Raw genomic sequence first — 27164 nt, 5'->3', positions numbered from 1 at the left:
CCATCAAGTCTATTTTTAGTTTAGTTTAGTTTAGAGGTACAGTGCGGAAACAGGCCCTTTCGGCCCACCGGGTCCACGCCGACCAGCGATCCCTGCACACTAACACTATCCTATATCCACTAGGGAATTTTTAAAAAAAACATTTACCAAGCCAATTAACCTACAAACCTGCACGTCTTTGGAGTGTGGGAGGGAACCGAAGATCTCGGAGAAAACCAACGCAGGTCACGGGGAGAACGTACAAACTCTGTACAGACAGCGCCCGTAGTCGGGATGGAACCCGGGTCTCCGGCACTGCATTCGCTGTGAGGCGACAACTCTACCGCTGTGCCACCATGACCGCCCTGACACTCTACTCTGCCATTCAATCATGGCTGATCTATCTCTCTCCTCCTTACCCCATTCTCCTGCATTCTCCCCATAACCTCACACACTTGTACTAGTGTAAAGGCCTGGATAGAGTGGATGTGGAGAGGATGTTTCCACTAGTGGGAGAGTCTAGGACCAGAGGTCCCAGCCTCTGAATTAAAGGACGTTAATCCTTTAGGAAGGAGATGAGGAAGAACAACTTTAGTCAGAGGGTGGTGAATCTGTGAAATTCTTTGCCACAGAAGGCTGTGGAGGCCAAGTCAATGGATATGTTTAAGGCAGAGATGGATAGATTCTTGATTAGTGCGGGTGTCAGGGGTTATGAGAAGGCAGAAGAATGGGGTTAGGAGGGAGAGATAGATCAGCCACGATCGAATGGCGGAGTAGACTTGATGGACCGAATGGCCTAATTCTGCTCCTATCACTTGTGAATGGAATGGATGGAATGGAATACTTCATTATCACACATGACAAGTCACAGGAACCCGCTCCTCCCTTGACATCAGTCTGAAGAAGGGTCTCGACCCGAAACGTCACCTATCCATGTTCTCCACAGATGCTGCCTGACCCGCTGAGTTACTCCAGCACTCTGTGAAACGTCACCTATCCATGTTCTCCACAGATGCTGCCTGACCCGCTGAGTTACTCCAGCATTGTATGTCTACCTAGGGGCCTAGTGTAGTTTATTATTGTTGCTCGCTATTTTTGCTGCGTACTAACAGTCACCAGAAAGACCACAAATGATTCCAATCGAGCCGTCCACAGTGTACAGAATACAGGACATTTCTAGGGGAATCGGCGAAAATAGATAAAGGATAAAACAGAGATCCCGGTAATTAGATTAGAGCAATGAAAATAGGGAATAGTGTTCTTTCATTGGTATATTTTGGAACATAGCCCAGAAAAATAGGTATCATAATCTGAGACAGTAACTTCCAATAATTTGTACAAATATTTGGACAAGGTAAATTACATCACTTCTTTATATTTTCCTTTTCTTGCAGGTCAGAATTTGGTTAATTGCAGATAAGAATAATTTTGCAGAGTTTTGCCAAGTGTGTGTGTTGTCTCTGCACGTCATTGATCTACGAATCTCTACATTTCCACCATTAATCCGGTTAGTTTAGTTTAGTTTAGTTCAGAGATACTGCGTGGAAATAGGCCCTTCGGCCCACCGGGTCCGCACCGACCAGCGATCCCCGCGCACTAACACTATCCTACACATACCAGGGACAATTTACAATGTTCCCAAGCCAATTAACCTACAAACTTGCACGTCATTGGAGTGTGGGAGGAAACTGAAGATCTTGGGAGGAAAACCCACGTGTGTCACGGGAAGAACGTACAAACTCCGTACAGACAGCACCCATAGTCGGGATCGAACCCGGGTCTCGGGTGCTGCAAGTGCTGTAAGGCAGCAATTCTACCGCTGCGCCACCGTGCTGTTTGGGAGGACAGTTCTGAGTCCTAGAGTTATAGAGCATGGAAACCAGGCTTTAGAACCAACTCATCCATACTGACCAAATTGTCGGTCTTGGCTCATCCTCCTGCCTGTGTGTGGACACTATTCTTCCAAACCTTTCCTTTCCTCGCACCTGTCCAAATGGCTTATTAATATTATGATTGTATCCTCCTCTACCACTTTCTATGGCAGTTCCTTCTATATACCCCCAGCGCTCTGGAACCAGCTGCCACTGGAGGTGGTTGATCAGGTATAATAACAACGGTTAAGAGACAGCCACAAAATGCCGGAGTAACTCAGCGGGTCAGGCAGCACCTGTGGAGAACATGGATAGGTGACGTTTCACAGAGTGCTGGAGTAACTCAGCGGGTCAGGCAGCACCTGTGGAGAACATGGATAGGTGATGTTTCACAGAGTGCTGGAGTAACTCAGTGGGTCAGGCAGCATCTCTGGAGAACATGGATAGGGTCAGTCAGAAAGTTGTGAATCTGTGGAATTCTCTGCCTCAGTAGGCAGTGGAGGCCAATTCTCTGAATGCATTCAAGAGAGAGCTAGATAGAGCTCTTAAGGATAGCGGAGTCAGGGGGTATGGGGAGAAGGCAGGAACAGGGTACTGATTGAGAATGATCAGCCATGATCACATTGAATGGCGGTGCTGGCTCGAAGGGCCGAATGGCCTCCTCCTGCACCTATTGTCTATTGTCTATTGTGACGTTTCACAGAATGCTGGAGTAACTCAGCGGGTCAGGCAGCATCTCTGGAGAGAAGGAATGGGTGATGTTTCGGGTCGAGATCCTTCTTCAGAGATATTTTGACAGGGACATGGATAGGAATTAACCAGAGATGAAGTCCATTTACTGACTCTAAAAAGCAAGCAACATTGAACTTATTACCTGCAAAGATAGCAGGCATATGCTTTCAATTTTCTTGATTATAGTCACAAATCTATTATCTTTTACTGCCGGCCGAGATTTGACATTGGCACTCACAACTTTAAACACTGAGTAGGACCAGATTTTTTTTTGTTAATATTCATCCCATTTCACCCAACAAGCCTTTTTGAGGAAAAAGAATAAGGGGTAGGCCATTTAGAACGGAGATGAGGAAGAACCTTTTCACCCAGAGAGTTGTGAATCTGTGGAATTCTCTGCCTCAGAAGGCAGTGGAGGCCAATTCACTGGATGCTTTCAAGAGAGAGCTAGATAGAGCTCTTAAGGATAGCGGAGTCAGGGGGTATGGGGAGAAGGCAGGAACGGGGTAACTGATTGTGGATGATCAGCCATGATCATGGTGAATGACAGTGCTGGCGCGAAGGGCCGAATGGCCTGCTCCTGCACCTATTGTCCATTGTCTATTGTTTTGTTCTTACCTATGGAATCTTTCTCACCTAATGCTATCAGTAAATTAAAAATATTTTGTATCTAATTTTAGCAATTGTTTCATTAATATTCCTTCACTCCAGAGATGCTGCCTGACCCGTTGAGTTACTCCAGCACTCTGTGAAACGTCACCTATCCATGTTCTCCACAGATGCTGCCTGACCCGCTGAGTTGCTCCAGCACTCTGTGTCTAACTGCAATCATCAGACTGCATTTGGAGTATTCTGAGTAATTGTGGACCACATAACTGATGTGCTGGCTCTGGAGATGGTCCAGAGGAGGTTTACAAAATGATCACTAGAATGAGTGGGTTAATCAATGATGACCATTTGTCAACAATGGGCCTGCACTCTCTGGAGTTTAGAAGAATGAGGGGGGACCTCATTGCAACATACAGAATAGTGAAAGGCCTGGACAGAGTGGATGCGGAGAGGATGGTTCCACGAGAGGGAGAGTCTAGAACTAGAGGTCACAGCCTCAGAATTAAAGGACGTATCTTTAGGAAGATGAGGAGGAATTTCTTTAGTCAGAGGATGGTGAATCTGTGGAATCTATCGCCACAGAAGGCTGTGGAGGTCATGGATATTTTTGAGAAAAGGTGGAGGTGGATTCTTGATTAGTATGGTTGTCAGGGGTTAAGGGGAGAAGGCAGGGGAATGGGGTTAGGAGGGAGAGATAGATCAGCCATGATTGAATGGCGGAGTAAATTTGATGGGCCGAATGGCCTAATTCTGCTCCTATCACTTACGAACTTATGAACCCATTGAAGGTAGATATCCTCCAACGAGTTAGACACAGAGTGCTGGAGTAGCTCAGCGGGTCAGGCAGCATCTGTGGAGAACATGGATAGGTGACGTTTCACAGAGTGCTGGAGTAATTCAGCGGGTCAGGCAGCGTCTCTGGAGAACATGGATAGGTGACGTTTCGGGTCTTGATCTGAAACATCACCTATTCATTCTCTCCAGAGATGCTGCCTGTCCCGCTGAATTACTCCAGCATTTTGTGTCTATCTTCGGGAGGAGTTGGCTGCGCCTAACGGCTGCGGCTCTCTGGCAGTCTGTTGTCTTTTTTTCTTTTTTTTTGTTTGTGTCGGTGTTGGGATGGTTTTTGTTTCTGTTTTTGGCTGTGTATGTGTGGTGGGGGTGTGTGGTGGGGGTGTGGGGTGGGGTGGGGGGGTGGGGCGGTGGGAAACATTTATTTTATTAGGTCTCTTCCCCGGGGCGCGGCTCGGCTGCGGGCCTTAACATTGCCGGCGCAGCTCGGCTGCGGGACGTTTCAGTGCCCGGTGCGGCTCGGCTGCGGGCCTTAACATTGCCGGCGCAGCTCGGCTGCGGGACGTTTCAGTGCCCGGTGCGGCTCGGCTGCGGGCCTTAACATTGCCGGCGCAGCTCGGCCGCGGGACGTTTCAGTGCCCGGTGCGGCTCGGCCGCTGGACTTAACATCGCCCGGTGCGGCCGCGGGACGTTTCAGTGCCCGGTGCGGCTCGGCCGCTGGACTTAACATCGCCCGGTGTGGCCGCGGGACGTTTCAGTGCCCGGTGTGGCCGCGGGACGTTTCAGTGCCCGGTGCGGCTCGGCCGCTGGACTTAACATCGCCCGGTGTGGCCGCGGGACGTTTCAGTGCCCGGTGCGGCTTGGCCGCTGGACTTAACATCGTCAGCGCTGTTCGGCCGCGGGACGTTTCAGTGCCCGGTGCGGCTCGGCCGTTGGACTTAACATCGCCCGGTGCGGCCGCGGGACGTTTCGGTGCCCGGGGCGGCTCGGCCGGGGGGCCTTCCATCCCCTTGCGGGGGCTGTGCGTGTCGTTTGCCTCGGTAGGGGTCGAGCTGCCTGTCCGTGGGTGCGGGGGGAAGAGAGGGGAAGTTTTGTTGCCTCCATCACAGTGAGGGGGTGTTTGGAGTCACTGTGATGGATGTTTGTGTTGGGGTCGGGTGTCCTGTGTTCTTTTCTTTTTGCTGTATTTTGTGTGACTGCTGAAATTTCGCTCGGTGTTGTGCCGAGTGACAATAAAGTGTTGTTATGTTATGTTATGTTATGTTATGTTAAATCAGCATCTGCAGTTCCTTCTTCTCTCTGCCACAGAAGGCAGTGGAGGCCAATTCACTGGATGTTTTCAAGCGAGAGGTAGATTTAGCTCTTAGGGCTAACGGAATCAAGGGATTTGGGGAAAAAGCAGGAACGGGGCACTGATTTTGTATGATCATCCATGATCACATTGAATGGCGGTGCTGGCTCGAAGAGCTGAATGGCCTACTCCTGCACCTATTGTCTATGTTTCTATGTTTCTATGTCATTGCCTCAAGTGCATTGGTTTGCTATGTTATTCAATGCTCAATCTAAACGCTTTGACCAGACTTGCATTCGTACAGCGCCGAATGTCTTTGAGACTTGACGCCATTCCTCAGAGCAAGTCAGAACTATTTTAATTGAGACCTTTGGAAAGCGGAGATTTGATTGAACGTTTTTACAAGTCTCGCCAGGCTGATCATCTTCCCCCAGCTTCACATCTTCGCCCTGCATGGGGAAGCAATGTAACGTTTACAAGGGGAGTCTGCTCATTTCTCCCTGTAATCTGAAGAGAGCATTCTGAAGGAAAGGACAATGTTATGCTCGGGAGATAGTTATTCTTGCAAATTAGTTGATAATGGTTCAGAGTGGAATGAGGCTGTGTGGACTGCAGTTATACGACGGTGCTCAGAGTTCAGATACCACCCGCGTACCACAGGGTCTGGCTCCAGTCTGGCTGAGACACTGATCAGATTTATTTTTAGATTTTTTTTTTAGATTTAGATTTAGAGATACAGCACAGAAACAGGCCCTTCGGCCCACCGGGTCAGCGCCGCCCAGCGATCCCCGCACACTAACACTATCCTACACCCACTAGGGACAATTTTTACATTTGCCCAGCCAATTAACCTGCATACCTGCACGTCTAGAGTGTGGGAGGAAACCGAAGATCTCGGAGAAAACCCACGCAGGTCACGGGGAGAACGTGCAAACTCCGTACAGACGGCGCCCGTAGTCGGGATGGAACCCGACATTGGATTCCCCCTGAAATGAGTGGCATTATTAAAACCCACTCGTCTCAAGAACAGCAGAGATATAATGGATAGGGTTAGAAACATAGAAACATAGAAAATAGGTGCAGGAGTAGGCCATTCGGCCCTTCAAGCCTGCACCGCCATTCAATATGATCATGGCTGATCATCCAGCTCATGGGGGGTCTCATCCAGAGACATTAGGGTTGCCAACTGTCTCACTCCCAAATCAGGGACAAAAGGTGACGTCACCGCCTTGCGCCCCACGTGACCTCATCCAGTCAGCGGCCACGTGCTCCCGCTCCACCAATGGTCGCCGCCCAGGCCGGGAGGCGGGTTGCTACGCAACCTCCGTTAGGCAAACACACTCGGCCTCGCTCCCTGAACACACTCTGTTAGCCTACAGCATCCAGGCCTACAGTGTCCAGGCCTACAGTGTCTGGGCCTACAGTGTCCGGGCCTACAGTGTACGGGCCTACAGTGTCTGGGCCTACAGTGTCCGGGCCTACAGTGTCCGGGCCTACAGTGTCCAGGCCTAGAGTGTCCGTGCCTAGAGCGCCCCCGGGCCTGCAGCGTCCGGCCCTACAGTGTCCGGCCCTACAGTGTCCGGGCCTACAGTGTCCCCCGGGCCTAATACGGGACAAGGGCGGTCCCGTATGGGACAAACCAATTTTGTTCAAAATACGGAATGTCCCGGCTAATACGGGACAGTTGGCAACCCTAATAATGGAGCATATTTTTGATATTAGAAAGACTGGACAAGAGGTCACTAAGTTGGAGAGTCTAGGACTGTCTAGGTCAGAATCAGAGGACGTTCCTTTCGGAAGGAGATGAGGAGGATTTTCTTTAGTCAGAGGGTGGTGAATCTGTGGAATTCTTTGCCACAGAAGGCTGTGGAGGCCAAGTCAGTGGATATTTTTAAGGCAGAGATAGATAATAATAATAATAATAATAATCCATTTATTTTATATAGCGCCTTATCACATGCTCAAAGCGCTTTACAAAAACAATTAACATAGAAACAAACAGACAAACTATCCTGACGGAAAAGCGGCAAATACTCAACGCCAGCGTCCTCTCACGTCAGGGTCCGGCAGTAGACATCAAAAAGCACAGGACACACAGATATAATTTTTTACACAAAACAGCCATCACAGTGATTGCTCTAGGCATACCCTCACTGTGATGGAAGGCAAAGTCTTATCTCCTCCTCATTCTTCTCCCGTGGTGCCACGAGGTGATCGAGGCTCCCAACTTTTTGAAGCCCCCACCGGGCGATGGAAAGTCCCAGGGCCGAGCCGAGCAGGCCGATGAAAGTCCTGAGCCCCCACCGGGTGATGGAAAGTGCTGCGGCCGAGCCACGCAGGGCGATGAAGGGCCTGAGCCCCCACCGGGCGATGGAAAGTCCCAGGGCCGAGCCACGCAGGGCGATGAAGGGCCTGAGCCCCCACCGGGCGATGGAAAGTGCTGCGGCCGAGCCACGCAGGGTGATGAAGGGCCTGCGGGCGGGTTGATCAAACCTCGCGCTTCGGGGCGGTCGAAGCTGCTACGGCTGGAGCTCCCAAAAGCCGGTCACCAGCCAGGGACCTGCGAACTCCCGATGTTGCGGTCTGCAGGGCCCACGGCCGAAGCCTCCGAGATGGTAAGTCCAGGCCCTGCGACCGGAGTCTTTGAGGTCGATCCCAGCTGGAGGCCGCCGACGCCACGATGTTAGGCCGTAGCGCGAACGGAGATACGACACGGTAAAGGTCGCATCTCCGTTGAGGAGGAGATTTAAAAAAAAAGGTTTCCCCCAACCCCCCCACCACCCCCCTACATACACAGAATTAAAAATAAAACAAAACGTACATTTATCAACGACAATGACAGAAAAAAACCAAAAAAAACAGAGAGACTGCCGGTGAGCCGCAGCTGCAGAACACAGCCACGATAGGTTCATGATTAGTGCGGGTGTCAGAGGTTACGGGGAGAAGGCAGGAGAATGGGGTGAGGAGGGAGAGATACATCAGCCGTGATTGAATGGCGGAGTAGACTTCATCATATCATATCATATATATACAGCCGGAAACAGGCCTTTTTCGGCCCTCCAAGTCCGCGCCGCCCAGCGATCCCCGTACATTAACACTATCCTACACCCACTAGGGACAATTTTTACATTTACCCAGTCAATTAACCTACATACCTGCACTCCTTTGGAGTGTGGGAGGAAACCGAAGATCTCGGAGAAAACCCACGCAGGTCACGGGGAGAACGTACAAACTCCTTACAGTGCAGCACCCGTAGTCAGGATCGAACCTGAGTCTCCGGCGCTGCATTCGCTGTAAAGCAGCAACTCTACCGCTGCGCTACCGTGCCGAATGGCCGAATGGCCTAATTCTGCTCCTATCTCTTATGACCTTGTAACATCTGCCCAGAAAACATAACATAGACACAGCGTTGTGTAAACCCTGGTTTGCAAAATAACTCTATAGCTCGTTACATGTAAATGGGTGCATTTTAAATTCAATTTTGAACCTATAAAATACCAATTAGATCTCAGAGCATGTTATATTAATTCAGTAATTGTCTATCACAATGTGGTTTACCCTTGAGAGACTGTCTCTCACTCAGAATTCGGAAATTTAATTAGGTCTCCCTAATAGTGCTGTGTAAGGATGCTGTACATTACAGACCTTCTGAGGAGCAGTTCTGTTTGAAAATGACGATTTCTCTTGATGCATCACACAAACCAACCTCCCTTCCATTGACTCCATCTACACCTCACGCTACCTCGGCAAGGCCAGCAGCATAATCAAGGACCAGTCTCACCCCGGCCACTCCCTCTTCTCCCCTCTCCCATCAGGCAAGAGGTACAGAAGTGTGAAAACGCACACCTCCAGATTTAGGGACAGTTTCTTCCCAGCTGTTATCAGGCAACTGAACCATCCTACCACAACCAGAGAGCAGTGCTGCACTACTATCTACCTCATTGGGGCCCTTGATCAGACTTTACTGGACTTTATCTTGCACTAAACGTTATTCAAAAACGTCGCCCATTCCTTCTCTCCTGAGATGCTGCTTGACCTGCTGAGTTACTCCAGCATTTTGTGAATAAATACCCTTTGTCCTGTATCTGTGCATTGTAAATGGCTCGATTGCAATCATGTATTGTCTTTCTGCTGGCTGGTCAGCACGCAACAGAAGCATTCACCCGTACCTGAGTACACGTGACCATAAACTAAACTCAACAAATCTATCGTTGTTTTTAAGATTTATTCACTGCAGGGAAAGCTCGGATTGTTTTCTCTGGAGTGTCAGAGACAGAGGAGAGACCTGCGAGCAGTGTATTCAATTGTGTGAGGCAGAGATAGGGTGGACAGTCAGAACCTTTATCCTCAGGGCAGAAGCAGCAACAGCCGGAGGGCATTGCTTTGAGGTGAGACGTGCGCGGCAGGTTTATTTTTACACAGAGGGTGGTGGGTGCCTGGAACGCGATGCCAGACGGGAGATTCAACAGTAGTGTTCAAGAATCTTTTAAATAGAAACATGGATATGCCGGGAATGGAGGGATATGCATTACGTGCAGGCAGAGGAGATTGGTTTAACGTGGCATCATCACGGATATCACGGGCTGAAGGGCCTGTTCCTGCGCTATACTATGTTCTGCGTCACCTATCCATGTTCCCCACAGATGCTGCCTGACCCGCTGAGTTACTCCAGCACTCTGTGAAACGTCACCTATCCACGTTCTCCACAGATGCTGCCTGACCCGCTGAGTTACTCCAGCACTCTGTGAAACGTCACCTATCCATGTTCTCCACAGATGCTGCCTGACCTGCTGAGTTACTCCAGCACTTTGTGTCCTTTTTATTAAACTAATTTATTGTTGTCTTAAACATGTATTAACTACAAGGAGAGTGTAGGAAGGAACTGCAGATGCTGGTTTACACTGAAGAAAGACACAAAATGCCGGAGTAACTCAGCGGGTCAGGTAGCATCTGTGGAGAACGTGGATAGGTGACGTTTCACAGAGTGCTGGAGTAACTCAGCGGGTCACGCAGCATCTGTGGAGAACGTGGATAGGTGACGTTTCACAGAGTGCTGGAATAACTCAGCGGGTCAGGCAGCATCTGTGGAGAACGTGGATAGGTGACGTTTGGCAGAGTGCTGGAGTAACTCAGCGGGTCAGGCAGCATCTGTGGAGAACATGGATAGGTGACGTTTCACAGAGTGCTGGAGTAACTAAGCGGGTCAAGCAGCATCTGTGGAGCATCGGAGATAGACCTGAGAGAAGTGTATTAAATGATGTGAGGCAGAGATTGGGTAGCCAGTCAGATCCTTGATGCCCAGGGTGGAAATGGCAACGACCAGAGGGCATAGCTTTAAGCTGAGACGTGCGGGGCAGGTTTATTTTCTACACAGAGTGCGTATCTGCAGTCCTTGTTCTAGATTACTGAAGGTGATTTTATGGAATCGGCAACGTAGCTTCCGAAATAAAGATTCTTTGAAAAATTCCCCCCCCCCCATTTATTCTTTGCCTCTCAGCACACTTTACTTTTGCCACGTTTTTCTGGAGAGGCAATTTTTTAAATCTTTTCTGAGCAACCAATTGTACTCCTGACGTTGTGCCTTTGATTCAGATTGAGGAATTGGACGGAGTCTTTGAAGTCCGACTCTGTAGCGAGACGCGCTGAAGGGATTGAAGATGCAGAGAAATGGTATCAGCATGGACAATAAATGTTTCCATGTGCAGCTAAATACGTCAGAAATCACACGTCCTGCCTTTCAAAACCTCGCACAGAAAGTTGGATTCGTTATCAGCAGGAATGCATGGATGGATTCGGATAGATGAACCTAATTTACATGATTGGGTTTGTTGAGCATCTTAATTACCCTTCTTGATTTCAAGGTAACGTTAAAGGATTGACGTCAGCATAGTTGACAATCATGGCATTTAACGTAATGTTTCAATAAGTGTACAGGGTTAACGAACGCTAAAACTCATAACGGCCACTACGCATGAAAGCAGAAATGAAGTTAATCCATTTACGATCGACCCTGTCCGTTTGCCCCAGTTCCTCCTCTTTATTCTTCAACATCTGGTACATGGGGAAGTCATCAAACTCCTTTAGATGGGAGCACCAAACTAGATTGCTCTGATATGGAGATTGTCAACGTAATAGCAGTTGTCAGCAACAGTGTACATGTGATAAGCATATTCCGAAAGAAAGCAGATAAGGAGAGCACTACTAACTGAAAAATAGCAGAGATGGAATCAATGTGTAATTTGTGTAGTGTTGCCAACTGTCCCGTATTAGCCGGGACATCCCGTATTTTGGGCTAAATTGGTTTGTCCCGTACGGGACCGCCCTTGTCCCGTATCACAGAGTGCTGGAGTAACTCAGCGGGTCAGGCAGCATCTGTGGAGAACATGGATAGGTGACGTTTCACAGAGTGCTGGAGTTACTCAGCGAGTCAGGCAGCATCTCTGGCGAACATGGATAGGTGACATTTCAGGTTGAGAACCTGCTGCTTCAACCACCTCCTCTGGCAGCTCATTCCATACACACACCACCCTCTGAGTGAATAGGTGGCCCCTCAAGTTCCTAATAAATCATTCCCCTCTCACCTTAAATCTTTGGTTTTAATTCCCCTCCCCTGTGTAAGAGATTGTTTAGTTTAGTTTAGAGACACAGCGAGGAAACAGGCCCTTCGGCCCACCGAGTCCGCACCGACCAGCGATCCCCACACACTAACACTATCCTACACACACCAGGAACAATTTTACATTTATACCAAGTCAATTAACCTACAAACCTGCACGTCTTTGGAGTGTGGGAGGAAACGGAAGATCTCGGAGTAAACCCACGCAGGTCACGGGGAGAACGTGCAAACTCCGTACAGACAGCACCCGTAGCCGGGATGGAACCCGGGTCTCCGGCGCTGTGAGGCAGCAACTCTACCGCTGCGCCACCGTGCCGCCCCTTACAGGCGAACATTACGGGCTCAATTGAATTGATTATTTCTTATAGCGGAAACATGGATTGTATATTTTTCATGAAGATGACTGCTGAGAAATGAGAGACTTTGAGAATAATAATAACTTTATTTACACAGCACTTTTCATGCAATTGAATTCGGCCCAAAGTGCTTTCCACAAAAACAAACACACGTCTAAACAAAAATACAATTTAAAACATTAAGGGCACAGGCAGTTAATAGCATACAAAGCACAGATGCATATCTAGATACTAAAACTCTTGTTTGTTTGTTTGTTTGTTCCTGACCTACAGCCAAGACGGTACACCATAGCGCGACAATTTTAGGCCCACCTTACTCACCGTCGTCCCTTTGGTGCTAATGGAAGAAGTTTCATTGAAATCGGTGTTATGTTTCAAGCCACCACAGTGTACAGACAGACACTGGATAAAGGGGATCACGTTTAGTGCAAGGTAAAGTCCAAGTAATGATAGGAAAGATAGAACTTCTCCCCGTGACCTGCGTGGGTTTTCTCCGAGATCTTCGGTTTCCTCCCACACTCCAAAGACGTACAGGTATGTAGGTTAATTGGCTGGGTAAATGTAAAAATTGTCCCTAGTGGGTGTAGGATAGTGTTAATGTACAGGGATCACTGGGCGGCACGGACTTGGAGGGCCGAAAAGGCCTGTTTCCGGCTGTATATATATGATATGATATGATATGAACATGGATAGGTGACATTTTGGATATGGACCCTTCTGCAGAAGGCATCTTCAGATTATAAGATCATCAGAGATAGGAGTAGAATTAGGCCATTCGGCCCATCAAGTCTACTCCGCCATTCAATCATGGCTGATCTATCTCTCCCTCCTAACCCCATTCATCTGCCTTCTCCCCATAACCCCTGACACCCGTACTAATCAAGAATCTATCTGTCTCTGCCTTAAAAAATACCCACTGACGGCCTCCACAGCCTTCTGTGGCAAAGAATTCCACAGATCCACCACACTCTGACTGAAGGTATCTTGGTCGGCATGGGAAAGTCGGGCCGAAGAGCCTGTTTCCATTCTCTATGACTCTACGATTCTATTTCATATTTTTAGCACCTGCAGTTTTTGAAACATTGACTCAGCGTCTCTGGGGCAGCCAATTAAACGTCACACACCTACAATAAACATTCCTGCAAGTGGGAATACTAGCGGGAATGTTGGCTGTGAATGGCGACTCACACCTGGCTTCAGGTGTTGCCTGTTTCTTATCCCTGAAGCTAACCGGCAGGAAGTCGGAGCCTGCGTGCTGCGCGAGGCATGGCTGGCGGAAGCACCATCTGCACTCACTGCTTCCTGAGATGGTTTATTCAGTGGCGTTAAAGGTACGTGCAGGTTGGAGCCAGTAATCCAGACAGGGGCCTCTCCGCAGAATACCAGTCCCAATTAGAGGTGCCAACTACCTCACTCACTCCCAAATACTGGACAAAGGGTGATGTCACCGCCCCGCGCCCCACGTGACCTCACCCAGCCAGCGGCCACCTGCTCCCGCACCAACAATGGCGGCCGCCCGGGCCGGTAGGCGGGTTGCCATGCAACCTCCATTAGGAGGCGCCTGGGCCTCCGGACCTACACTGTCCAGAGCTACACTGTCCCCGTACAGCGACCCCCGGGCCTACAGCAGTCCCCGGGTCTACAGTGTCCGGGCCTACAGTGTCCGGGCCTACAGTGTCCGGGCCTACAGTGTCCGGGCCTACAGTGTCCGGGCCTTCAGTGTCCGGGCCTACAGTGTCCGGGCCTAGAGTGTCCTGGCCTACAGTGTCCGGGCCTACAGTGTCCGGGCCTACAGTTTCCGGGCCTACAGTGTCCGGGCCTTCAGTGTCCGGGCCTACAGTGTCCGGGCCTACAGTGTCCTGGCCTACAGTGTCCGGGCCTACAGTGTCCGGGCCTACAGTGTCCGGGCGTACAGTGTCCGGGCCTACAGTGTCCGGGCCTACAGTGTCCGGGCCTACAGTGTCCGGGCCTACAGTGTCCGGGCGTACAGTGTCCGGGCCTACAGTGTCCGGGCCTACAGTGTCCGGGCCTACAGTGTCCTGGCCTACAGTGTCCGGGCCTACAGTGTCCTGGCCTACACTGTCCGGACCTACAGTGTCCAGGCCTACAGTGTCCGGGCATACAGTGTCCGGGCCTACAGTGTCCAGGCCTACAGTGTCCGGGCCTACAGTGTCTGGGCCTACAGTGTCTGGGCCTACAGTGTCCGAACCTACAGTGTCTGAACCTACAGTGTCTGGACCTACAGTGTCCAGGCCTCCGCAACAAAACAGGTCTCACAATTCACTCCCAAGCCTACAAAGACCACCTGCAGCACTACAAAGACGCCCTCTCCCGCGCCCACTCCACCTACTACTCTCAAATAAATCACTCTGGCTCCGGAAACCCAAAAACACTTCTCTACAATAAACAAACTCCTCAGCCCCCTGGACACCATCTCCCAATCATTCACAGTTGACAAATGCACCACTTTCCTTTCATTCTTCCAAAGCAAAATAGACAACATCTACAGCACCTTAACCACCAACGCACCTGCTCCCCCTCAAACCACCTGCCCCCCCTTATCCTGTCAACCCCTGCCTCAGTTCTCCCCAGTCTCCACCACCGACCTCTCTGACCTCTTCACAGGAATAAAAACTGCCACCTGCCCTCTGGACCCCATCCCCTCCAGCTTTGTCAAGGTCTGCCTTCCTGCTCTCTCTCCACTTATCACTGCAACAATAAACTCCTCCCTGTCCACTGGCATCATCCCGCCATCCCTCAAAATTGCTGCTGTCACCCCCATTCTGAAAAAACCTGACACCCCAAACAACTTCAGACCAATCTCCAACCTACCCTTTCTGTCCAAAGTTTTGGAACGTGCTGTAGCTTCCCAACTCAAATACCACCTCTCTACCAATAACCTGTATGAAACTTTCCAATCCGGATTCCGCTCCAAGCACTGTACTGAAACTGCGCTCCTCAAAATCACAAACGACATTCTCCTCTCCTCCGACGCTGGCAACCTCAACATCCTCATCCTACTTGACCTCAGCGCCGCCTTTGACACCATAAATCACTCCATTCTCCTCACCCGACTTGAAACCTCCCTGAACATCACCGGCACAGCCCTATCCTGGTTCAAATCTTACCTCCCTGACAGACACCAGTTCATCTCCATTAACAACTGTAAATCCCCCACCGCTCCCCTCCCCCAAGGTGTCCCCCAAGGCTCAGTCCTTGGCCCCCTCCTCTTCATCCTCTACGTGTTCCCCCTTGGTCAATTAATCCGCCGTCATGGTCTCAACTTCCACTGCTTCGCCGATGATATCCAGCTCCTCATCTCCACCAAGTCAATCTCCCCCACCACACACTCTACACTGACAAACTGCATCACTGAAATAAAATCTTGGCTTCAATCAAATTTCCTCAAACTCAATTGCAACAAATCTGAAATCATCATCATTGGTCCAAAAACGCTCACCAAATCCACCCAAAACTTCATCCTCAACATTGATGGTCTCCCAGTATCCACTTCCCCTCACATCCGGAATCTTGGAATCATCTTTGATCAAACCCTCTCCTTCGACAAACACATCAAACACATCACAAAGACAGCCTTCTTCCACCTCAAAAACATTGCCCGTCTCCGTCCATCCCTCTCCTCCACAGCTGCAGAAACCCTCATCCACGCCTTCATCACCTCCCGTCTGGACTACTGCAACGGCCTCCTCTATGGCGCACCCTCAAAAATCAGTAAACTTCAATACATTCAAAACTCCGCTGCCCGTCTACTCACCCACACCCCGATCCGTGACCATATCACCCCCGTCCTTTACAAACTCCACTGGCTCCCCATCCCCCAGAGAATCCAGTACAAAATCCTCCTCATAACCTACAAAGCCCTCCATAACCTGGCCCCATCCTACCTGACCGACCTCCTCCACAGGCACACTCCCACCTGCACCCTCCGCTCTGCCGCTGCCAATCTCCTATCCCCCCACATCCGGACCAAACTCAGATCCTGGGGGGACAGGGCTTTCTCCATCGCTGCTCCCACCCTATGGAACTCACTACCCCAAACCGTTAGAGACTCCTCCACACTCACCACATTCAAAACATCGCTGAAGTCTCACCTGTTCAGCACTGCCTTCAACCACTGAAGGTCACCTCACCTTCTGTCTCCTTTCTCTGTTCGTTTACTTATTTACTTATTTATTTATCTATTTATTCATTTCCCTATGTTCTCTAAATCTCTGTAAAGCGTCTTTGAGTATATGAAAAGCGCTATATAAATAAAATGCATTATTATTATTATTATTATTACAGTGTTCAGGCTTACAGTGCCCCCCCCCCGGGCCTAATATGGGATAAGGGCGGTCCCGTACGGGATAAACCAATTTAACCCAAAAAATGGTATGTCCCGGCTAATACGAGACAGTTGGCAGCCCTAGTCCCAATGTACAGCGCACACAGACAGGCTTTGTCTGTTTCCTCCTGTGTCTGCCAACTGTGAGACAATGGGTTATGTTAATCAGCCACCATCAGACCAAAGGTCTTCAACTCCCCTCCCACTCCCACACTGACCTTTCTGTCCTGGGCCTCCTCCACTGTTAGAGTGAAGCCCAATGCAAATTGGAGGAACAGCACCTCATATTTTGCTTGGGCAGCTTACACCCCAGCGGTATGAACATTGACTTCTCTAACTTCAAGTAGCCCTTGCGTTCCCTCTCCCTCCATCCCTCCCCCTTCCCAGTTCTCCCACCAGTCGGACTGTGCCCTTGATTACATTTTTTTTATCTTTGAGTGCTTCTTGTCACCTACCCCCAGCTAACAACGATCTATTCTACATTCTCCTTGCACTTTGTCCCCTTTGACGTCTGATTTTCAGCCAAAACGTCACCCATTCCTTCTCTCCAGAGATGCTGCCCGTCCTGCTGAGTTACTCCAGCACTTTGTGTCTATCTTCAGTGTAAACCAGCACCTGCAGTTCCTTCCTATGCAATCTCTGATTGGAATTATCTTACGGCATTGTGATGGGGATGAAGACAGCTCCTAAACCGAATGTATTTTGTCATTTGGCACGCCAAACATGGCCATGGGCATATTTATCTGTCTATCAATAATTGAGCTATTTATGCCTGGGGAAAAGACTCTCATCGCACTAATCTTGGGCGTCTGACAGTCTGTTCTCAGAAGCTTGTAGAACATAGAATGTGGAACAGCACAGCACGAGAACAGCCCCTCAGCCCACAATGTTTCAATAGTCAATAGTCAATAGTCAATAGTCAATTTATTTGTCACATACACATAAATGTGTAGTGAAATGAAAAATTACCCGCAGTTCAACAATAAGACCAATAAGAATAAGCAATAAAAATATGCAATAACACATACAATCATAAACCAACACCAAACAAAAGAAACATCCATCACAGTGAGTCTCCTCCAGTCCCCCCCTCACTGTGATCGAAGGCCAGAATGTCATTTTCTCTTCCCCTGACGTCTTCTCCCGCGGTCTATGTTTAGAATGAATGAGTGAATGAATATGTTTATTGGCCAAGTATGTGCGTATACAAGGAATGTGCCTTGGTGCTCCGCTCGCAAATGACAACACAAACATATTGTTAACAATTAAGAATAAAGCATAAACACATCAAAACAATAAGGATACAACATTACGGTCTAAACATGTGGGTGAAAATAAACCAGAGCAGAGCAATAAAGAAACAACGGACTTTGGTTTACTTTAGAGACACAGTGAGGAAACAGGCCCTTTCGGCCCACCGGGTCCGCGCCGACCAGCGATCCCCGCACATTAGCACCAGGACAATTTTTACACTTACCAAACCAATTAACCTACAAACCTGCACGTCTTTGGAGTGTGGGAGGAAACCGGAGATTTCGGAGAAAACCCACGCAGGTCACGGGGAGAACGTACAAACTCCATACAGACAGCACCCGTAGTCTGGATGGAACCCGGGTCTTGGGCATCCCGTATATTGGGCTAAATTGGTTTGTCCCGTACGGGACCATCCTGTATTAGGTCCGGGGGGTGCTGTAGGTCCGGGCAGTGTAGGCCCAGAGGCCTGGGCATCGCCTAACGGAGGTTGCGTGGCAGCCCGCCTCCCGGCCTGGGCGGCCGCCATTGGTGGAGCAGGAGCACGTGGCCGCTGGCTGGGCGAGGTCACGCGGGGCGGTGACGTCACCTTTTGTCCCTTATTTGGGAGTGGGGAAGTTGGCAACCCCTATTTCACACCGCAGTGGTTTTGTAGTTTGTGGGTCAGTTGAACGTATCCGTGTTCCTGCTGATCAGAGCAGTATGGCACGTCTTTGTTCAGGCTGCCGCCACAGGTAGAACAAGTTCCACTTGCTTAACCTCTCTAGTGATGAAATGTTTATACAGCTTCTAACACTTCTCTGGGAGCAATACAATTAGCCGCATGCAGCTTGCCATTCGGCTATCAAAATGTCATGTGTTTTTGCAGACGTGAAGGGGAACAGAGAGATCAGTTTAGGAATGTCTCTGCCAAGACTTTCTGGGAGTGTGTTGGTAGTTGCCCCTCCCTACACATGCTGAGACTGGTTACTGACCTGCTAAACCTCACTACAGGTTGGCTGCAGGACCTGAGTCAGTCAGCGCTCTCCACAAGGGCTTTCACCCATTCACCTTTTAGTTTTTAGTTTAATTTAGTTTTGGTTCAGAGATACAGGGCTGAAACAGGCCCTTTCAGCCCACCGGGTCCGCGCCGACCAACGAGCTAGATAGAGCTCTTAAGGATAGCGGAGTCAGGGGGTATGGGGAGAAGGCAGGAACGGGGTACTGACTGAGAATGATCAGCCATGATCACATCAACACTATCCGAACACACACGCGGGACAATTTTTACATTTACACCAAGCCAATTAACCTACAAACCTGTACGTCTTTGGAGTGTGGGAGGATTGGAGGGTAGCTAATGATATCCCACTTTTTAAGAAAGGAGGGAGAGAGAAAACGGGAAATTATTAATTTTTTTAAAAGATTTTTTAGATTTTAGAGATACAGCGCGGAAACAGGCCCTTCGGCCCACCGAGTCCGCGCCGCCCAGCGATCCCCGCACATTAACACTATCCTACACACACTAGGGACAATTTTTACATTTGCCAAGCCAATTAACCTACAAACCTGCACGTCTTCGGAGTGTGGGAGGCAACCGAAGATCTTGGAGAAAACCAATGCAGGTCACGGGGAGAACGTACAAACTCCGTACAGACGGCGCCTGTAGTCAGGATCGAACCTGAGTCTCAGGCGCTGCATTCGCTGTAAGGCAGTAACTCTACCGCTGTGCCACCGTGCCGCACGTTATAATTATAGACCAGTTAGTCTGACATCAGTGGTGGGGAAGCTTCTGCTGGAGTCAATTATCAAAGAAGAAGTTGCGGAGCATTTGGATAGCAGTAACAGGATCGTTCCGAGTCAGCATGGATTTACGAAGGGGAAATCATGCTTGACTAATCTATTGGAATTTTTTGAGGATGTAACTAGGAAAATTGACAGGGGAGAGCCGGTAGATGTGGTGTACCTCGACTTTCAGAAAGCCTTCGACAAGGTCCCACATAGGAGATTGGTGGGCAAAATTATACACTGGGATTTAGAACGATGAGACGTATACGATTATTAAGGGGTTGGACACATTAGAGGCAGGCCATTCGGCCCTTCGAGCCTGTACGCACCGCCATTCAATGTGATCATGGCTGATCATCCACAATGTACCCCGTTCCTGCCTTCTCCCCGTACCCCCTGACTCCGCTATCCTTAAGAGCTCTATCTAGTTCTCTCTTGAATGCATTCAGAGAATTGGCCTCCACTGCCTTCAGAGGCAGAGAATTCCACAGATTCACGACTCTCTGACTGAAAAAAGTTTTTCCTCATCTCCGTTCTAAATGGCCTACCCCTTATTCTTAAACTGTGGCCCCTGGTTCTGGACTCCCCCAACATTGGGAACACGTTTCCTGCCTCTAACGTGTCTAACCCCTTAATAATCTTATATGTTTCAATAAGATCCCCTCTCATCCTTCTAAATTCCAGTGTATACAAGCCTAGTCGCTCCAGTCTTTCAACATATGACAGTCCCGCCATTCCGGGAATTAACCTAGTAAACCTACGCTGTACGCCCTCAATAGCAAGAATATCCTTCCTCAAATTTGGAGACCAAAACTGCACACAGTACTCCAGGTGCGGTCTCACTAGGGCCCTGTACAACTGTAGAAGGACCTCTTTGCTCCTATACTCAACTCCTCTTGTTATGAAGGCCAACATTCCATTGGCTTTCTTCACTGCCTGCTGTACCTGCATGCTTCCTTTCAGTGACTGATGCACTAGGACACCCAGATCACGTTGTATCTTTTTTCTGGTTTATTATTTTGTTTACAGTGCACAATGTTTCCATATTGTGTTGTGCTGCTGCAAGAAAGAATGTCATTGTTCTATCTGGGACACACGACAATAAACACTCTTGGCTCTTGATTCTCTTGGATTAGTGACTGGACCATCGCGTGCGATGTGTAAAGGACTATTGCCAGAACCTGGATCTTTTTCTGCATATTTCTGTGCATGAGAGTGGTTGTTCACATGTCGGATAGTGCCAGTGATGGGTTCAGGGTCGATTAACGACCATCTGGAAGGGGGTGTGGCGATCGTGGTTCACGGGTCCCCAGAGCGAGCCCCGATGTTTGCCCAGACTTACTGACATCATGGGTTAGGAGCCACATGTTCACTGCGCCAGAGGCAAGGCTTGTAGCATCTGCAGCAAGCCCAAAGCCTCTGCTGTTCATAGTCACAGAGTCACAGAGACACAGAGACTCAGAGACACAGAGACACAGCGTCACAGAGACACAGAGACACAGAGACACAGAGACACAGAGTCACAGAGACACAGAGACTCAGAGACACAGAGACACAGAGACACAGAGTCACAGAGACACAGAGACACAGAGACACAGAGACTCAGAGACACAGAGACACAGAGACTCAGAGACACAGAGTCACAGAGACACAGAGACACAGAGTCACAGAGTCACAGAGACACAGAGACACAGAGCCACAGAGACACAGAGTCACAGAGACACAGAGACACAGAGTCACAGAGACACAGAGACACAGAGACACAGAGTCACAGAGACACAGAGACACAGAGACACAGAGACACAGGGTCACAGAGACACAGAGACACAGTCACAGAGACACAGAGACACAGTCACACAGAGACACAGAGACACAGAGTCACAGAGACACAGAGACAGTCACACAGTCACAGAGACACAGAGACACAGAGACACAGAGTCACAGAGACACAGAGACACAGAGTCACAGAGACACAGAGACACAGAGACACAGAGACACAGGGTCACAGAGACACAGAGACACAGTCACAGAGACACAGTCACATAGACACAGTCACACAGAGACACAGTCACACAGAGACACAGAGACACAGAGACACAGAGACACAGACTCACAGAGTGATAGAGTGATACAGTGTGGAAACAGGCCCTTCGGCCCAACTTGCCCACCCTGGCCAACATGGCCCACCTACCATAGTCTCGTGTTCACTGCGCCAGAGGCAAGGCTTGTAGCATCTGCAGCAAGCCCAAAGCCTCCGCTGTTCATAGTCACAGAGTCACAGAGACACAGAGACTCAGAGACACAGAGACACAGCGTCACAGAGACACAGAGACTCAGAGACACAGAGACACAGAGACACAGAGACACAGAGACACAGAGACACAGACCTGTCCTATCCATGTACCCGTCCAACTGTTTCTTAAACGTTGGGATAGTCCCAGCCTCAATTACCTCCTCTGGCAGCTCGTTCCATACTCCCACCACTCTCTGTGTGAAAAAGTTACCCCTCAGATTCCTATTAAAACTTTTCCCCTTCACCTTGAACCCATGTCCTCTGGTCCTCGATTCCCCTACTCTGGGCAAGAGATTCTGTGCATCTGTCCGATCTATTCCACTCATGATTTTATACACTTATGTTCACTTATGAAGAATGTAAGGGGGTCAGAATTCGGCATCGAGAACTCAATTAAACAGCTGGAGGAGTTGGGGAGAAGGATAGAAGTTCATAAAATTATTGTGAGGCATAGAGTAGACAGCCAAAACATTTTACCCAGAGCAGAAATGTCAAAGACAAGAGGGCTTAGGTTTGAGGCATTTATGAGACTTTTAGATCGGTACATGGACATTGGAGATATGTTTTTTTTAGTTTAGTTTCGGAATACAGCGTGGAAAAGGGCCCTTCAGCCCACCGAGTCCGCACCGATCAGCGATCCCCACACAATAACACTATCCTACACCCACGAGGGACAATTTACACTTATACCAAGCCAATTAGCCTACAAACCCGCACGTTTTTGGATTGTGGGAGGAAACCGGAGCACCCGGAGAAAACCCACGCAGGTCACGGGGAGAACGTACAAACTCCATACAGACAGCGCCCGTAGTTGGGATGGAACCCGGGTCTCTGGCGCTATGAGGCAGCAACTCTACCGCTGCGCCACCATGCCGAGCTACAGGTATGTTCAGGCAGATAACACCTAATCGTGACATACTATTCTGACTTGCCAAACACAAAGTGCTGGAGGATCTCTGCAGGCCATGGAACATGGAACATAGAGCATCACAGGAACAGGCCCTTCGGCCCACAATGTCTGTGCTGTACTGTTTATGTTGTATGTAAGAAGGGGAAAGTTTAAAGGAGATGTGCGGGTCAGGTTTTTTTACACAGAGGATGGTGGGTAGGGTTGCCAACTTCCTCAGTCCCAAATAAGGGACAAAGGGTGACGTCACCGCCCCGCGCCCCACGTGAGCTCACCCAGCCAGTGGCCAGGTGCTCCCGCTCCACCAATGGCGGCCGCCCGGGCCGGGAGGTGGGTTGCTACGCAACCTCCGTTAGGTGGCGCCCGGGCTTCCGGGCCTACACTGTCCGGGCCTACAGTGTCCGGGCCTACAGCGTCCGGGACTGCTGTGGTCCCCGGACTACAGTCTCCGGGCCTACAGTGTCCGGGCCTACAGTGTCCGTGCCTTCAGTGTCCGTGCCTACAGTGTCCGGGCCTACAGTGTCCGTGCCTAGAGTGTCCGGGCCTACAGTGTCCGGGCCTACAGTGTCCAGGCCTACAGTGTCCAGGCCTACAGTGTCCAGGCCTACAGTGTCCGTGCCTACAGTGTCCGGGCCTACAGCGCCGTCTGGGCCTAATAAGGGACAAGGGCGGTCCCGTACGGGACAAACCAATTTAGCCCAAAATGCGGGATGTTCCAGCTAATACGGGACAGTTGGCAACCCTAATGGTGGGTGCGTGGAACGCGCTGCCAGGGGTGGTGGTGGAGGCAGATACATTAGTGGTGTTTAAGAGTCGGATTCACGCGGATGTACAGGGGATGGAGGGGTACGGATCATAGGGTTAAACAGCATGAAAACTGTCCTTTTGGCCCAACTTGTTCATGCCGACCAAGCTACCTCATCAACGCTCACCCCACCAGCTTGTGCAGGTAGAGGAGACCACCTCGAAAGGTCTCGTCCCGAAGCGTCGCCCATTCCTTCTCTCCAGAGAATTGGAGGAATTCTCCAAATTTGAGGAAGGACATACTTGTTATTGAGGGTGTGCAGCGTAGGTTTACTAGGTTAATTCTCGGAATGGCGGGACTGTCAAATGTTGAAAGACTGGAGCGACCAGGCTTGTATACGCTGGAATTTAGAAGGATGAGAGGGGATCTTATCGAAACATATAAGATTATTAAGGGACTGGACACGTTAGAGGCAGGAAACATATTCCGAATGTTGGGGGAGTCCAGAACCAGGGGCCTCAGTTTAAGAATAAGGGGTAGGCCATTTAGAACGGAGATGAGGAACAACTTTTTCAGTCAGAGAGTTGTGAATCTGTGGCATTCTCTGCCTCAGAAGGCAGTGGAGGCCAATTCTCTGGATGTTTTCAAGAGAGAGCTAGATAGAGCTCTTAAAGATAGCGGAGTCAGGGGGTATGGGGAGAAGGCAGGAACGGGGTACTGATTGAGAATGATCAGCCATGATCACACTGAATGGCGGTGCTGGCTCGAAGGGCCGAATGGCCTCCTCCTGCACCTATTGTCTATTGTCTATTGTCTATTGTCTATTGAGACGCTGCCTGTCCCGCTGAGTTACTCCAGCATTTTGTGTCTAGCTTCGATGTAAACCAGCATCTGCAGTTCCTTCATACACATAGTTTAAAGTGGTAGTGTGTTCATCAAGACACGATGGGCCGGAGGGCCTGTTCCTGTACTGCACTGTTCTCTGAACATATCTAGTTCAGCTTTAGTTTAGTTTAGAGATACAGCGCGGAAACAGGCCCTTCGGCCCACCAAATCCACACTGACCAGCGATCCCCGCATATTAACGCCATCCTGCACACACACTGGGGACAATTTACATTTTTAATGCCAAGCCAATTAACGTGTTTGGAGTGTGGGAGAAAACCAGAGCACCCGGAGAAAGCCCACGCGGGTCACGGGGAGAACGTACAAACTCCGTACAGACAGCACCCGCAGTCGGGATCGAACCCTGGTCTCTGGCGCTGTAAAGCGCTGTGAGGATAGCAACTCTACCGCTGCACCACCGTACTGCCCCACAATAGATATAGAGATCAATTTTCATCTCCAGCAATTACATCTCAGAAAATTAGCGCGACAAAGTTAATTATTATCAACATCAAAACAAAAGATTTATTATCATACCTCACTGAGACGGAACCCCAGTCCTGGTGTAAGACTGTAATTTAACCTGACCAATAGTTCTGTGATGAAAACATATGTAATATGAATAGTGGCGCATAGTTAGACTTGCCTTCTGGGAGATGGCCCAACAGTTTAATATAATCAATCTCTCCCACTTTACTTTATCTAATTGGTCTGTCATTTTCTTTGTTTGTTCTATTCCCTTTTAATTATTTTCACTCCTCCGCTAGCACGGTGGCGCAGCGGTAGAGTTGCTGCCTCACAGCGCTTTACAGTGCCAGAGACCCGGGTTCCATCCCGACTACGGGCGCTGCCAGTACGGAGTTTGCACGTTCTCCCCGTGACCTGAGTGGGTTATCCCCGGGTGCTCCGGTTTCCTCCCGCACTCTAAAGACGTACAGGTTTGCAGGTTAATTGGCTTTGGTATCAGTGTAAATTATGTAGGATAGTGCTAGTATGCGGGGATCGCTGGTCAACGTGGACTCGATGGGCCGAAGGGCCTGTTTCGTGCTGTATCTCTAAACTAAACTAAACTAGATTTATTCTTGAATGTGCCTTCCAAATACAATTCTATTTCTCAGTAAAATGTAAACACTGATTAAATGTGCTGTCTGGAGAAACCTTTGTAACTTAGATTTGATATTTGGTCATTTCCGCTGACATCTCAAATCACTGAAGTTTGATTGTCATTAGCTGGACCTTTCATAACACAGCCACACTGAGTCAGGAAGAGAATATCAAATTCTTCAAAACTAAACATGCAGCTTGCAGATTAGTCATCACTCTTACGACGTGACTGACTGTGTTTGCTTTAGTTTCAAGATACAGCGCGGAAACAGGTCCTTCGGCCCACCGAGCCCATGCCGAACAACGATCGCCCCGTACAGCAACACTATCCTACACACAATCAGGACAATTTATCATTCTTACCAAAGCCAATTAACCTACAAACCTGCACGTCTTTGGAGTGTGGGAGGAAACCGGAGCACCCGGAGAGAACCCACGCAGGTCACGGGGTGAATGTACAAACACCGTACAGACAGCTAGGGTTGTATTAGCCGGGACATCCTGTATTTTGGGCTAAATTGGTTTGTGAGACCGCCCTTGTCCCGTATTAGGCCCAAGGGGGCGCTGTCGGCCCGGATGCTGCAGGCATGGATCCTGTAGGCCCAGACAGTGTAGGCCCGGACACTGTAGGTCCTGACACTGTAGGTCTGGACAGTGTAGGACCGGACAGTGTAGGTCCGGACAGTGTAGTCCCGGACAGTGTAGGCCCGGACGCTGTAGGCCCAGACGCTGTAGGCATGGATCCTGTAGGCCCAGACAGTGTAGGCCCGGACAGTGTAGGACCAAACAGTGTACGTCCGGACAGTGTAGGCCCGGACAGTGTAGTCCCGGACAGTGTAGGCCCGGACGCTGTAGGCCCGGACGCTGTAGGCATGGATCCTTTAGGCCCAGACAGTGCAGGCCCGGACAGTGTAGGACCGGACAGTGTAGGCCCAGACAGTGCAGGCCCGGACAGTGTAGGACCGGACAGTGTAGGCCCAGACAGTGTAGGCCCGGACAATGTAGTCCCGGACAGTGTAGGTTCGGAGGCCCGGGCGCCGCCTAACGGAGGTTGCGTAGCTACCCGCCTGGCTGGGTGAGGTCACGCGGGGCGGTGACGTCACCCTTTGTCCCTTATTTGGGAGTGAGATAGTTGGCAACCCTGCAGCCAGCACCTGTCGTCAGGATCGTACCCGGGTCTCTGGCGCTGTGCGGCAGCAACTCTACCGTTGCGCCACCGTGCCGCCCTCAGTGTTTGCTCGGGAAATGTGCTGCGGTTTCAACTTCATGGTCTCAGCTAAAAACAAAATGGCCTAACTTAAAGTGACCAAGCAGGTTCCTGCAACTTTTATGTTTAACATTGGAAGATGGATTATGATCTCCAGGCACCAAATCTTTTCATTCACTTATTAATTTTCCGAAGGCTAATGAATCATTTAGATGATTAAAATTTTTTTTTTCTCTGCCTCTAAAATAGAAAGATCACTCCCAACAATTGTCTCCCTCCAATTGTCTAATCCAGACAAAATTACAAGAGCACTTTTGAAGTCCCCCCGAAAATATGGCGCCTTGGCCGGGTGAGGCGGATGCTCATCGATTGTTTCGCTGAAGACCTCCGCTCAGTCCGCCGAAACCTCCCTGA

The sequence above is a fragment of the Rhinoraja longicauda genome, chromosome 13, assembly GCF_053455715.1.
Source record: "Rhinoraja longicauda isolate Sanriku21f chromosome 13, sRhiLon1.1, whole genome shotgun sequence".
In the NCBI taxonomy this organism is placed as follows: Eukaryota; Metazoa; Chordata; class Chondrichthyes; order Rajiformes; family Arhynchobatidae; genus Rhinoraja; species Rhinoraja longicauda.
The sequence above is the reverse complement of the archived record's forward strand: the minus strand, read 5'-3'. Positions refer to the sequence as shown.